The sequence below is a fragment of the Heterodontus francisci genome, chromosome 34 (genome assembly GCF_036365525.1).
Source record: "Heterodontus francisci isolate sHetFra1 chromosome 34, sHetFra1.hap1, whole genome shotgun sequence".
Lineage (NCBI taxonomy): Eukaryota > Metazoa > Chordata > Chondrichthyes > Heterodontiformes > Heterodontidae > Heterodontus > Heterodontus francisci.
Window position 1 is genome coordinate 46,472,775 of NC_090404.1, and position 14,089 is coordinate 46,486,863.

General features: G+C 47.3%; 5 non-coding genes across 5 annotated transcripts; all 5 read left to right on the plus strand.

The window, feature by feature from the left end:
* Positions 1 to 610: 610 nt before the first annotated feature.
* On the plus strand, positions 611 to 682 carry trnad-guc (transfer RNA aspartic acid (anticodon GUC)). Its single transcript has one exon. It is a non-coding gene; the product is annotated as a tRNA-Asp (tRNA).
* Positions 683 to 2,276: 1,594 nt separating this feature from the next.
* Positions 2,277 to 2,348, plus strand: trnad-guc (transfer RNA aspartic acid (anticodon GUC)). Its single transcript has one exon. It is a non-coding gene; the product is annotated as a tRNA-Asp (tRNA).
* Positions 2,349 to 3,942: 1,594 nt separating this feature from the next.
* trnad-guc (transfer RNA aspartic acid (anticodon GUC)) lies at positions 3,943 to 4,014 on the plus strand. Its single transcript has one exon. It is a non-coding gene; the product is annotated as a tRNA-Asp (tRNA).
* Positions 4,015 to 5,608: 1,594 nt separating this feature from the next.
* Positions 5,609 to 5,680, plus strand: trnad-guc (transfer RNA aspartic acid (anticodon GUC)). The gene has a single exon. It is a non-coding gene; the product is annotated as a tRNA-Asp (tRNA).
* Positions 5,681 to 7,276: 1,596 nt separating this feature from the next.
* trnad-guc (transfer RNA aspartic acid (anticodon GUC)) lies at positions 7,277 to 7,348 on the plus strand. Its single transcript has one exon. It is a non-coding gene; the product is annotated as a tRNA-Asp (tRNA).
* The last annotated feature ends 6,741 nt before the right edge of the window (positions 7,349 to 14,089 follow it).

Below are 14,089 nucleotides of genomic sequence, written 5' to 3' on the forward strand. Positions count from 1 at the left end.
CACCGTGTACCTGAAGTCATCCACGGCGAGCCCATGGTGCCAATCCTTCTCGATACCCACATGAAGGATTTCTTTCTAAAGTGTGGTGTCGGGAAAGGGGAAAAGAATAATGCAGCGTGGGCCAAAACATTGAACTCCAAATATTTTGCATATCGTGCTTGCTTCTGTTGCAAAGCCAGGAAAAGAGAGAAAAACAAGCAAGTAAAGAAAGAAAGAAACAAACAAACAAACAAGCAAAAAAAAATCATATGCGTTTCCTGCTTGCCTGTAGTGGCCGATGATGTGCAATATCAAGCCCGCAAAAGTGCGAATCCGCCGTCCAGATCTCTGCAGCTGTCACAGGACTGAACTGGATGAAAGTGTTGAATGTATGCCATCACAGAGAGGAGGCAAATCACTGTGCGATGTAACATCAATGATGTGGGATGAGGGATAAAATTGAATTGATTGAATCAAGAGCTTTAGGGGTGGTACTGCGTCGGCTGCCTGGCTCCAAAGTAGAAGCCGAAATGGTGATGGAAACGTGCCACCTCCAAGCTGACACAACATCTCTGAAGCCCAAAGGTGGCTGGCAATCTCTGGCAAACTGTATGAAGGGTTTCTGTGTGCTTCCTCGTTAGTATAGTGGTGAGTATCCCCGCCTGTCACGCGGGCGACCGGGGTTCAATTCCCCGACGGGGAGACGAGAGCGTTGCTGAGGCCACCCGAGAGCTGTTAGGGGAAACTTTTTGAATTCCAAATCGCTTTGCACTGCCGCATGGAGACTCTCATCCACAACACGTACGCGGCCCGCCACCCGTTTTATCAAAACTATCAACAGCAAACATGTTCCACACATCCGCCTATCACAATCACCGCACAACATCCGCTCTTTACTCATCAGACTGGCCACTTTCTCTTCTTTGCATTCACAAAGCGGCTCATTCAAAATGCACTAAACACATTTTCCTTGGCACATTTCATTGCTTCATTAAACCGCGACGCTTTCGACAACCAACATGCTTTCTAAGCCACGACGCAACACATTTCACTACATCTTCCACACGGCAGCAACACCATTGCGTTCATAGTCTGACAGCAAAATGACCCTCTAGCAGCCACACACCACCACCTGTTCAAGGCAGATAGACAATCTGAGGAGGAAGGTCACACACCTTGTACGCCATCAAACTTCAGCAAGGGCCACCTGGACGGAAAGAAGTGAAAGGTGGCAAAGGTTAATAACCTCGAATGGCTCAGTAACAAGCGCAACGAGACAAGGTGCTCAGAGGCACTGAAGAAAGTGTTGGGAATGCTACATGCCCAATACACACAGCCTGTGCGATCCCTTTGCAAGAGCTACTCAACGTATTCGAGTGATCAGCCCTCGGCCCTGATTATTTTTTTTAATTCCCTTGCAGCATCCTGCCATTCTCTCTTGAATGTTAACATTCAATCTGAAAGCACACGACTTTCAGTCAGCTCACACAACAATATGCTGCCTAAACTAATCCTTCTTTCCTTGTACGTCTGCTTCGAATGCGAATCACCTTATCTTCTTGTCCTCTGGTTAACCCTTCCCTCCTGCCACAAAAAAGCTTGCACGCTCAAAACAGTCCTTGTTTGGAACACCAAGATCAAAACTTCTGTGAGCACGATAGATCAACGCCCATCTTGCACTTTTGCACACCGTGTACCTGAAGTCATCCACGGCGAGCCCATGGTGCCAATCCTTCTCGATACCCACACGAAGGATTTCTTTCTAAAGTGTGGTGTCGGGAAAGGGGAAAAGAATAATGCAGCGTGGGCCAAAACATTGAACTCCAAATATTTTGCATATCGTGCTTGCTTCTGTTGCAAAGCCAGGAAAAGAGAGAAAAACAAACAAGTAAAGAAAGAAAGAAACAAACAAACAAACAAGCAAAAAAAAATCATATGCGTTTCCTGCTTGCCTGTCGTGGCCGATGATGTGCAATATCAAGCCCGCAAAAGTGCGAATCCGCCGTCCAGATCTCTGCAGCTGTCACAGGACTGAACTGGATGAAAGTGTTGAATGTATGCCATCACAGAGAGGAGGCAAATCACTGTGCGATGTAACATCAATGATGTGGGATGAGGGATAAAATTGAATTGATTGAGTCAAGAGCTTTAGCGGTGGTACTGCGTCGGCTGCCTGGCTCCAAAGTAGAAGCCGAAATGGTGATGGAAACGTGCCACCTCCAAGCTGACACAACATCTATGAAGCCCAAAGGTGGCTGGCAATCTCTGGCAAACTGTATAAAGGTTTTTTGTGTGCTTCCTCGTTAGTATAGTGGTGAGTATCCCCGCCTGTCACGCGGGAGACCGGGGTTCAATTCCCCGACGGGGAGGCGAGAGCGTTGCTGAGGCCACCCGAGAGCTGGTAGGGGAAACTTTTTGAATTCCAAATCGTTTTGCACTGCCGCATGGAGACTCTCATCCACAACAGGTACGCGGCCCGCCACCCGTTTTATCAAAACTATCAACAGCAAACATGTTCCACACATCCGCCTATCACAATCACCGCACAACATCCGCTCTTTACTCATCAGACTGGCCACTTTCTCTTCTTTGCATTCACAAAGCGGCTCATTCAAAATGCACTAAACACATTTTCCTTGGCACATTTCATTGCTTCATTAAACCGCGACGCTTTCGACAACCAACATGCTTTCTAAGCCACGACGCAACACATTTCACTACATCTTTCACGCGGCAGCAACACCATTGCGTTCATAGTCTGACAGCAAAATGACCCTCGAGCAGCCACACACCACCACCTGTTCAAGGCAGATGGACAATCTGAGGAGGAAGGTCACACACCTTGTACGCCATCAAACTTCAGCAAGGGCCACCTGGACGGAAAGAAGTGAAAGGTGGCAAAGGTTAATAACCTCGAATGGCTCAGTAACAAGCGCAACGAGACAAGGTGCTCAGAGGCACTGAAGAAAGTGTTGGGAATGCTACATGCCCAATACACACACCCTGTGCGATCCCTTTGCAAGAGCTACTCAACGTATTCGAGTGATCAGCCCTCGGCCCTGATTATTTTTTTTAATTCCCTTGCAGCATCCTGCCATTCTCTCTTGAATGTTAACATTCAATCTGAAAGCACACGACTTTCAGTCAGCTCACACAACAATATGCTGCCTAAACTAATCCTTCTTTCCTTGTACGTCTGCTTCGAATGCGAATCACCTTATCTTCTTGTCCTCCGGTTAACCCTTCCCTCCTGCCACAAAAAAGCTTGCACGCTCAAAACAGTCCTTGTTTGGAACACCAAGATCAAAACTTCTGTGAGCACGATAGAACAACGCCCATCTTGCACTTTTGCACACCGTGTACCTGAAGTCATCCACGGCGAGCCCATGGTGCCAATCCTTCTCGATACCCACACGAAGGATTTCTTTCTAAAGTGTGGTGTCGGGAAAGGGGAAAAGAATAATGCAGCGTGGGCCAAAACATTGAACTCCAAATATTTTGCATATCGTGCTTGCTTCTGTTGCAAAGCCAGGAAAAGAGAGAAAAACAAACAAGTAAAGAAAGAAAGAAACAAACAAACAAACAAGCAAAAAAAAATCATATGCGTTTCCTGCTTGCCTGTCGTGGCCGATGATGTGCAATATCAAGCCCGCAAAAGTGCGAATCCGCCGTCCAGATCTCTGCAGCTGTCACAGGACTGAACTGGATGAAAGTGTTGAATGTATGCCATCACAGAGAGGAGGCAAATCACTGTGCGATGTAACATCAATGATGTGGGATGAGGGATAAAATTGAATTGATTGAATCAAGAGCTTTAGCGGTGGTACTGCGTCGGCTGCCTGGCTCCAAAGTAGAAGCCGAAATGGTGATGGAAACGTGCCACCTCCAAGCTGACACAACATCTATGAAGCCCAAAGGTGGCTGGCAATCTCTGGCAAACTGTATAAGGGGTTTCAGTGTGCTTCCTCGTTAGTATAGTGGTGAGTATCCCCGCCTGTCACGCGGGAGACCGGGGTTCAATTCCCCGACGGGGAGGCGAGAGTGTTGCTGAGGCCACCCGAGAGCTGGTAGGGGAAACTTTTTGAATTCCAAATCGCTTTGCACTGCCGCATGGAGACTCTCATCCATACGCTTACGCGGCCCGCCACCCGTTTTATCAAAATTATCAACCGCAAACATGTTCCACACATCCGCCTATCACAATCACCGCACAACATCAGCTCTTTACTCATCAGAGTGGCCACTTTCTCTTCTTTGCATTCACAAAGCGGCTCATTCAAAATGCACTAAACACATTTTCCTTGGCACATTTCATTGCTTCATTAAACCGCGACGCTTTCTACAACCAACATGCTTTATAAGCCACGACGCAACACATTTCACTACATCTTCCACACGGCAGCAACACCATTGCGTTCATAGTCTGACAGCAAAATGACCCTCTAGCAGCCACACACCACCACCTGTTCAAGGCAGATAGACAATCTGAGGAGGAAGGTCACACACCTTGTACGCCATCAAACTTCAGCAAGGGCCACCTGGACGGAAAGAAGTGAAAGGTGGCAAAGGTTAATACCCTCGAATGGCTGAGTAACAAGCGCAACGAGACAAGGTGCTCAGAGGCACTGAAGAAAGTGTTGGGAATGCTACATGCCCAATACACATAGCCTGTGCGATCCCTTTGCAAGAGCTACTCAACGTATTCGTGTGATCAGCCCTCGGCCCTGATTTCTTTTTTAATTCCCTTGCAGCATCCTGCCATTCTCTCTTGAATGTTAACATTCAATCTGAAAGCACACGACTTTCAGTCAGCTCACACAACAACATGCTGCCTAAACTAATCCTTCTTTCCTTGTACGTCTGCTTCGAATGCGAATCACCTTATCTTCTTGTCCTCTGGTTAACCCTTCCCTCCTGCCACAAAAAAGCTTGCTCGCTCAAAACAGTCCTTGTTTGGAACACCAAGATCAAAACTTCTGTGAGCACGATAGAACAACGCCCATCTTGCACTTTTGCACACCGTGTACCTGAAGTCATCCACGGCGAGCCCATGGTGCCAATCCTTCTCGATACCCACACGAAGGATTTCTTTCTAAAGTGTGGTGTCGGGAAAGGGGAAAAGAATAATGCAGCGTGGGCCAAAACATTGAACTCCAAGTATTTTGCATATCGTGCTTGCTTCTGTTGCAAAGCCAGGAAAAGAGAGAAAAACAAACAAGTAAAGAAAGAAAGAAACAAACAAACAAACAAGCAAAAAAAAATCATATGCGTTTCCTGCTTGCCTGTAGTGGCCGATGATGTGCAATATCAAGCCCGCAAAAGTGCGAATCCGCCGTCCAGATCTCTGCAGCTGTCACAGGACTGAACTGGATGAAAGTGTTGAATGTATGCCATCACAGAGAGGAGGCAAATCACTGTGCGATGTAACATCAATGATGTGGGATGAGGGATAAAATTGAATTGATTGAGTCAAGAGCTTTAGCGGTGGTACTGCGTCGGCTGCCTGGCTCCAAAGTAGAAGCCTAAATGGTGATGGAAGCGTTTCCCAGTTCCAAGATGACAGAACATCTATGAAGCCTAAAGGTGGATGGCAATCTCTGGCAAACTGTCGGATGGGTCTCTGTGTGCTTCCTCGTTAGTATAGTGGTGAGTATCCCCGCCTGTCACGCGGGAGACCGGGATTCAATTCCCCGACGGGGAGGCGTGAGCGTTGCTGAGGCCACCCGAGAGCTGTTAAGGGAAACTTTTTGAATTCCAAATCGCTTTGCACTGCCGCATGGAGACTCTCATCCACAACAGGTACGCGGCCCGCCACCCGTTTTATCAAAACTATCAACAGCAAACATGTTCCACACATCCGCCTATCACAATCACCGCACAACACCCGCTCTTTACTCATCAGACTGGCCACTTTCTCTTCTTTGCATTCACAAAGCGGCTCATTCAAAATGCACTAAACACATTTTCCTTGGCACATTTCATTGCTTCATTAAACCGCGACGCTTTCTACAACCAACATGCTTTATAAGCCACGACGCAACACATTTCACTACATCTTTCACGCGGCAGCAACACCATTGCGTTCATACTCTGACAGCAAAATAACCCTCTAGCAGCCACACACCACCACCTGTTCAAGGCAGATAGACAATCTGAGGAGGAAGGTCACACACCTTGTACGCCATCAAACTTCAGCAAGGGCCACCTGGACGGAAAGAAGTGAAAGGTGGCAAAGGTTAATAACCTCGAATGGCTCAGTAACAAGCGCAACGAGACAAGGTGCTCAGAGGCACTGAAGAAAGTGTTGGGAATGCTACATGCCCAATACACATAGCCTGTGCGATCCCTTTGCAAGAGCTACTCAACGTATTCGAGTGATCAGCCCTCGGCCCTGATTTTTTTTTTAATTCCCTTGCAGCATCCTGCCATTCTCTCTTGAATGTTAACATTCAATCTGAAAGCACACGACTTTTAGTCAGCTCACACAACAACATGCTGCCTAAACTAATCCTTCTTTCCTTGTACGTCTGCTTCGAATGCGAATCACCTTATCTTCTTGTCCTCTGGTTAACCCTTCCCTCCTGCCACAAAAAAAGCTTTCTCGCTCAAAACAGTCCTTGTTTGGAACACCAAGATCAAAACTTCTGTGAGCACGATAGAACAACGCCCATCTTGCACTTTTGCACACCGTGAACCTGAAGTCATCCACGGCGAGCCCATGGTGCCAATCCTTCTCGATACCCACATGAAGGATTTCTTTCTAAAGTGTGGTGTCGGGAAAGGGGAAAAGAATAATGCAGCGTGGGCCAAAACATTGAACTCCAAGTATTTTGCATATCGTGCTTGCTTCTGTTGCAAAGCCAGGAAAAGAGAGAAAAACAAACAAGTAAAGAAAGAAAGAAACAAACAAACAAACAAGCAAAAAAAAATCATATGCGTTTCCTGCTTGCCTGTAGTGGCCGATGATGTGCAATATCAAGCCCGCAAAAGTGCGAATCCGCCGTCCAGATCTCTGCAGCTGTCACAGGACTGAACTGGATGAAAGTGTTGAATGTATGCCATCACAGACTGGAGGCAAATCACTGTGCGATGTAACATCAATGATGTGGGATGAGGGATAAAATTGAATTGATTGAGTCAAGAGCTTTAGCGGTGGTACTGCGTCGGCTGCCTGGCTCCAAAGTAGAAGCCTAAATGGTGATGGAAGCGTTTCCCAGTTCCAAGCTGACACAAAATCTATGAAGCCCAAAGGTGTTTGGCAATCTCTGGCAAACTGTAGGATGGGTCTCTGTGTGCTTCCTCGTTAGTATAGTGGTGAGTATCCCCGCCTGTCACGCGGGAGACCGGGATTCAATTCCCCGACGGGGAGGCGTGAGCGTTGCTGAGGCCACCCGAGAGCTGTTAAGGGAAACTTTTTGAATTCCAAATCGCTTTGCACTGCCGCATGGAGACTCTCATCCACAACAGGTACGCGGCCCGCCACCCGTTTTATCAAAACTATCAACAGCAAACATGTTCCACACATCCGCCTATCACAATCACCGCACAACATCCGCTCTTTACTCATCAGACTGGCCACTTTCTCTTCTTTGCATTCAAAAAGCGGCTCATTCAAAATGCACTAAACACATTTTCCTTGGCACATTTCATTGCTTCATTAAACCGCGATGCTTTCTACAACCAACATGCTTTATAAGCCACGACGCAACACATTTCACTACATCTTTCACGCGGCAGCAACACCATTGCGTTCATAGTCTGACAGCAAAATGACCCTCTAGCAGCCACACACCACCACCTGTTCAAGGCAGATAGACAATCTGAGGAGGAAGGTCACACACCTTGTACGCCATCAAACTTCAGCAAGGGCCACCTGGACGGAAAGAAGTGAAAGGTGGCAAAGGTTAATAACCTCGAATGGCTCAGTAACAAGCGCAACGAGACAAGGTACTCAGAGGCACTGAAGAAAGTGTTGGGAATGCTACATGCCCAATACACATAGCCTGTGCGATCCCTTTGCAAGAGCTACTCAACGTATTCGCGTGATCAGCCCTCGGCCCTGATTTTTTTTTTAATTCCCTTGCAGCATCATGCCATTCTCTCTTGAATGTTAACATTCAATCTGAAAGCACACGACTTTTAGTCAGCTCACACAACAACATGCTGCCTAAACTAATCCTTCTTTCCTTGTACGTCTGCTTCGAATGCGAATCACCTTATCTTCTTGTCCTCTGGTTAACCCTTCCCTCCTGCCACAAAAAAAGCTTTCTCGCTCAAAACAGTCCTTGTTTGGAACACCAAGATCAAAACTTCTGTGAGCACGAGAGAACAACGCCCATCTTGCACTTTTGCACACCGTGTACCTGAAGTCATCCACGGCGAGCCCATGGTGCCAATCCTTCTCGATACCCACACGAAGGATTTCTTTCTAAAGTGTGGTGTCGGGAAAGGGGAAAAGAATAATGCAGCGTGGGCCAAAACATTGAACTCCAAGTATTTTGCATATCGTGCTTGCTTCTGTTGCAAAGCCAGGAAAAGAGAGAAAAACAAACAAGTAAAGAAAGAAAGAAACAAACAAGCAAACAAGCAAAAAAAAATCATATGCGTTTCCTGCTTGCCTGTAGTGGCTGATGATGTGCAATATCAAGCCCGCAAAAGTGCGAATCCGCCGTCCAGATCTCTGCAGCTGTCACAGGACTGAACTGGATGAAAGTGTTGAATGTATGCCATCACAGAGAGGAGGCAAATCACTGTGCGATGTAACATCAATGATGTGGGATGAGGGATAAAATTGAATTGATTGAGTCAAGAGCTTTAGCGGTGGTACTGCGTCGGCTGCCCTGTTCCAAAGTAGAAGCCTAAATGGTGATGGAAACGTGCCCCCTCCAAGCTGGCACAACATCTATGAAGTCCAAAGTTGGCTGGCAATCTCTGGCAAACTGTAGGAAGCGTCACTGTGTGCTTCCTCGTTAGTATCGTGGGGGGTATCCCCGCCTGTCACGCGAGAGACCGAGGTTCAATTCCCCGACGGGGAGGCGTGAGCATTGCTGAGGCCACCCGAGAGCTGGTAGGGGAAACTTTTTGAATTCCAAATCGCTTTGCACTGCCGCATGGAGACTCTCATCCACAACACGTACGCGGCCCGCCACCCGTTTTATCAAAACTATCAACAGCAAACATGTTCCACACATCCGCCTATCACAATCACCGCACAACATCCGCTCTTTACTCATCAGATTGGCCACTTTCTCTTCTTTGCATTCACAAAGCGGCTCATTCAAAATGCACTAAACACATTTTCCTTGGCACATTTCATTGCTTCATTAAACCGCGACGCTTTCGACAACCAACATGCTTTCTAAGCCACGACGCAACACATTTCACTACATCTTTCACGCGGCAGCAACACCATTGCGTTCATAGTCTGACAGCAAAATGACCCTCTAGCAGCCACACACCACCACCTGTTCAAGGCAGATAGACAATCTGAGGAGGAAGGTCACACACCTTGTACGCCATCAAACTTCAGCAAGGGCCACCTGGACGGAAAGAAGTGAAAGGTGGCAAAGGTTAATAACCTCGAATGGCTCAGTAACAAGCGCAACGAGACAAGGTGCTCAGAGGCACTGAAGAAAGTGTTGGGAATGCTACATGCCCAATACACATAGCCTGTGCGATCCCTTTGCAAGAGCTACTCAACGTATTCGAGTGATCAGCCCTCGGCCCTGATTATTTTTTTTAATTCCCTTGCAGCATCCTGCCATTCTCTCTTGAATGTTAACATTCAATCTGAAAGCACACGACTTTCAGTCAGCTCACACAACAATATGCTGCCTAAACTAATCCTTCTTTCCTTGTACGTCTGCTTCGAATGCGAATCACCTTATCTTCTTGTCCTCCGGTTAACCCTTCCCTCCTGCCACAAAAAAGCTTGCACGCTCAAAACAGTCCTTGTTTGGAACACCAAGATCAAAACTTCTGTGAGCACGATAGATCAACGCCCATCTTGCACTTTTGCACACCGTGTACCTGAAGTCATCCACGGCGAGCCCATGGTGCCAATCCTTCTCGATACCCACACGAAGGATTTCTTTCTAAAGTGTGGTGTCGGGAAAGGGGAAAAGAATAATGCAGCGTGGGCCAAAACATTGAACTCCAAGTATTTTGCATATCGTGCTTGCTTCTGTTGCAAAGCCAGGAAAAGAGAGAAAAACAAACAAGTAAAGAAAGAAAGAAACAAACAAGCAAACAAGCAAAAAAAAATCATATGCGTTTCCTGCTTGCCTGTAGTGGCTGATGATGTGCAATATCAAGCCCGCAAAAGTGCGAATCCGCCGTCCAGATCTCTGCAGCTGTCACAGGACTGAACTGGATGAAAGTGTTGAATGTATGCCATCACAGAGAGGAGGCAAATCACTGTGCGATGTAACATCAATGATGTGGGATGAGGGATAAAATTGAATTGATTGAGTCAAGAGCTTTAGCGGTGGTACTGCGTCGGCTGCCCTGTTCCAAAGTAGAAGCCTAAATGGTGATGGAAACGTGCCCCCTCCAAGCTGGCACAACATCTATGAAGTCCAAAGTTGGCTGGCAATCTCTGGCAAACTGTAGGAAGCGTCACTGTGTGCTTCCTCGTTAGTATCGTGGGGGGTATCCCCGCCTGTCACGCGAGAGACCGAGGTTCAATTCCCCGACGGGGAGGCGTGAGCATTGCTGAGGCCACCCGAGAGCTGGTAGGGGAAACTTTTTGAATTCCAAATCGCTTTGCACTGCCGCATGGAGACTCTCATCCACAACACGTACGCGGCCCGCCACCCGTTTTATCAAAACTATCAACAGCAAACATGTTCCACACATCCGCCTATCACAATCACCGCACAACATCCGCTCTTTACTCATCAGATTGGCCACTTTCTCTTCTTTGCATTCACAAAGCGGCTCATTCAAAATGCACTAAACACATTTTCCTTGGCACATTTCATTGCTTCATTAAACCGCGACGCTTTCGACAACCAACATGCTTTCTAAGCCACGACGCAACACATTTCACTACATCTTTCACGCGGCAGCAACACCATTGCGTTCATAGTCTGACAGCAAAATGACCCTCTAGCAGCCACACACCACCACCTGTTCAAGGCAGATAGACAATCTGAGGAGGAAGGTCACACACCTTGTACGCCATCAAACTTCAGCAAGGGCCACCTGGACGGAAAGAAGTGAAAGGTGGCAAAGGTTAATAACCTCGAATGGCTCAGTAACAAGCGCAACGAGACAAGGTGCTCAGAGGCACTGAAGAAAGTGTTGGGAATGCTACATGCCCAATACACATAGCCTGTGCGATCCCTTTGCAAGAGCTACTCAACGTATTCGAGTGATCAGCCCTCGGCCCTGATTATTTTTTTTAATTCCCTTGCAGCATCCTGCCATTCTCTCTTGAATGTTAACATTCAATCTGAAAGCACACGACTTTCAGTCAGCTCACACAACAATATGCTGCCTAAACTAATCCTTCTTTCCTTGTACGTCTGCTTCGAATGCGAATCACCTTATCTTCTTGTCCTCCGGTTAACCCTTCCCTCCTGCCACAAAAAAGCTTGCACGCTCAAAACAGTCCTTGTTTGGAACACCAAGATCAAAACTTCTGTGAGCACGATAGATCAACGCCCATCTTGCACTTTTGCACACCGTGTACCTGAAGTCATCCACGGCGAGCCCATGGTGCCAATCCTTCTCGATACCCACATGAAGGATTTCTTTCTAAAGTGTGGTGTCGGGAAAGGGGAAAAGAATAATGCAGCGTGGGCCAAAACATTGAACTCCAAATATTTTGCATATCGTGCTTGCTTCTGTTGCAAAGCCAGGAAAAGAGAGAAAAACAAGCAAGTAAAGAAAGAAAGAAACAAACAAACAAACAAGCAAAAAAAAATCATATGCGTTTCCTGCTTGCCTGTAGTGGCCGATGATGTGCAATATCAAGCCCGCAAAAGTGCGAATCCGCCGTCCAGATCTTTGCAGCTGTCACAGGACTGAACTGGATGAAAGTGTTGAATGTATGCCATCACAGAGAGGAGGCAAATCACTGTGCGATGTAACATCAATGATGTGGGATGAGGGATAAAATTGAATTGATTGAATCAAGAGCTTTAGCGGTGGTACTGCGTCGGCTGCCTGGCTCCAAAGTAGAAGCCGAAATGGTGATGGAAACGTGCCACCTCCAAGCTGACACAACATCTCTGAAGCCCAAAGGTGGCTGGCAATCTCTGGCAAACTGTATGAAGGGTTTCTGTGTGCTTCCTCGTTAGTATAGTGGTGAATATCCTCGCCTGTCTCGCGGGCGACCGGGGTTTCAATTCCCCGACGGGGAGGCGAGAGCGTTGCTGAGGCCACCCGAGAGCTGTTAGGGGAAACTTTTTGAATTCCAAATCGCTTTGCACTGCCGCATGGAGACTCTCATCCACAACACGTACGCGGCCCGCCACCCGTTTTATCAAAACTATCAACAGCAAACATGTTCCACACATCCGCCTATCACAATCACCGCACAACATCCGCTCTTTTCTCATCAGACTGGCCACTTTCTCTTCTTTGCATTCACAAAGCGGCTCATTCAAAATGCACTAAACACATTTTCCTTGGCACATTTCATTGCTTCATTAAACCGCGACGCTTTCGAAAACCAACATGCTTTCTAAGCCACGACGCAACACATTTCACTACATCTTCCACACGGCAGCAACACCATTGCGTTCATAGTCTGACAGCAAAATGACCCTCTAGCAGCCACACACCACCACCTGTTCAAGGCAGATAGACAATCTGAGGAGGAAGGTCGCACACCTTGTACGCCATCAAACTTCAGCAAGGGCCACCTGGACGGAAAGAAGTGAAAGGTGGCAAAGGTTAATAACCTCGAATGGCTCAGTAACAAGCGCAACGAGACAAGGTGCTCAGAGGCACTGAAGAAAGTGTTGGGAATGCTACATGCCCAATACACATAGCCTGTGCGATCCCTTTGCAAGAGCTACTCAACGTATTCGAGTGATCAGCCCTCGGCCCTGATTATTTTTTTTAATTCCCTTGCAGCATCCTGCCATTCTCTCTTGAATGTTAACATTCAATCTGAAAGCACACGACTTTCAGTCAGCTCACACAACAATATGCTGCCTAAACTAATCCTTCTTTCCTTGTACGTCTGCTTCGAATGCGAATCACCTTATCTTCTTGTCCTCCGGTTAACCCTTCCCTCCTGCCACAAAAAAGCTTGCACGCTCAAAACAGTCCTTGTTTGGAACACCAAGATCAAAACTTCTGTGAGCACGATAGATCAACGCCCATCTTGCACTTTTGCACACCGTGTACCTGAAGTCATCCACGGCGAGCCCATGGTGCCAATCCTTCTCGATACCCACATGAAGGATTTCTTTCTAAAGTGTGGTGTCGGGAAAGGGGAAAAGAATAATGCAGCGTGGGCCAAAACATTGAACTCCAAATATTTTGCATATCGTGCTTGCTTCTGTTGCAAAGCCAGGAAAAGAGAGAAAAACAAGCAAGTAAAGAAAGAAAGAAACAAACAAACAAACAAGCAAAAAAAAATCATATGCGTTTCCTGCTTGCCTGTAGTGGCCGATGATGTGCAATATCAAGCCCGCAAAAGTGCGAATCCGCCGTCCAGATCTTTGCAGCTGTCACAGGACTGAACTGGATGAAAGTGTTGAATGTATGCCATCACAGAGAGGAGGCAAATCACTGTGCGATGTAACATCAATGATGTGGGATGAGGGATAAAATTGAATTGATTGAATCAAGAGCTTTAGCGGTGGTACTGCGTCGGCTGCCTGGCTCCAAAGTAGAAGCCGAAATGGTGATGGAAACGTGCCACCTCCAAGCTGACACAACATCTCTGAAGCCCAAAGGTGGCTGGCAATCTCTGGCAAACTGTATGAAGGGTTTCTGTGTGCTTCCTCGTTAGTATAGTGGTGAATATCCTCGCCTGTCTCGCGGGCGACCGGGGTTTCAATTCCCCGACGGGGAGGCGAGAGCGTTGCTGAGGCCACCCGAGAGCTGTTAGGGGAAACTTTTTGAATTCCAAATCGCTTTGCACTGCCGC